This window comes from Nannobrachium achirus, assembly GCF_963921795.1.
Source record: "Nannobrachium achirus genome assembly, chromosome: 21".
NCBI lineage: Eukaryota > Metazoa > Chordata > Actinopteri > Myctophiformes > Myctophidae > Nannobrachium > Nannobrachium achirus.
The window spans coordinates 1,829,797-1,831,045 of NC_137828.1; positions in this window are offsets into that span (position 1 = coordinate 1,829,797).

A 1,249-nucleotide genomic window follows, 5' to 3' on the forward strand; every position below is an offset into this window, starting at 1 on the left:
TCCTTCAAAGAGAGAATGAAGAAACATTAAATAAAATCCTGTTATTCGTTATCAGTCAACAGTAAACAAACATACAGTAGTCTTTTCAAAAGGAAACATGGACATTCATTTATATAAAAAAAAGGTTCAATAAATACCCCTTATCATAGTTTTGCACTACCATAGGCCTACTTGCACTACACTTAAGTGAATACCATAATGATATACTGCACATGTGTACACTTTTATTGCACATTCTATATAATTATCCAGATAAACTAAATTAATCTCACCCATATTCTGCACTCCTCAAAGAGCAGGCTCTACTTAGAGTAGGTTATTATTATCTTTCTTACTGGAATCACTGCTAACTTTATGTTATCTTTGTTCTCATCAAGCATAGACTGGATGCCTGTTATCATTATCTCTGCTTCTACCTGTAAGACTGAGGCGACCGCACTTTTCCCGGTGAACATGAGCGCAACGGTGGGGGCCGATGGGCAAGAAGGGTCGCGAGCTTAGAAACAAATAAAAGAAGACGTTAAAACCTGGCGAAAACAGCTGCGTGCATTAGCGCAAGATGATGTTAAAGGACATCATTAAATGGAAAACATTAAATTCACTTCTGAAAAGGCTTCTAAGCCTACACTAACCTACTAGTAAAACTAGTGGAACTGCGATCTTGCCACACATGAATAATTGAGGTTGTAAACAATAACACAGACAATATAAATCCTTAGTCTAGTAGTGGGAAGAAGAGGTTATCAATCATCATGGCCCCAAATAACTTTTAAATATCTTACAATTGGCGACGAGTCTCTTAAATCGCCAAGAGTTCCTCTCAATACATAAAGCTATATTACCAGTAAGACTCCCTAATCGGGAGATAAGCGACCGTAGGTCACTTATCTCCACAAATAGGGCAAAAATGTGTTTTTCCAAAATCTTCCTGATCCATGTTGATGACATGAGTGTAGACATACTGTGTAGTGATTTTCGTGATTTTAGGGCAAAATCTGTAGGAGCAGTGTCCAAAAATGTGTTTTTAAAAATCGGCCTGGAGGTGGCGCTATATGGGAGAGATTCATGTTGATGGGATGAGTGTAGACATACTGTGTACCGATTTGCGTGATTTTAGGGCAAACATTTTAGGAGCAGTGTCCAAAAATGTGTTTTGCAAGAATCGGCCTCATGGTGGCGCTAGAAGAGGGCCATGTGAGAAATGAGGGGTGGGGTCTCCACGCCGCCAAGGCGGACGAATAGGTACCGG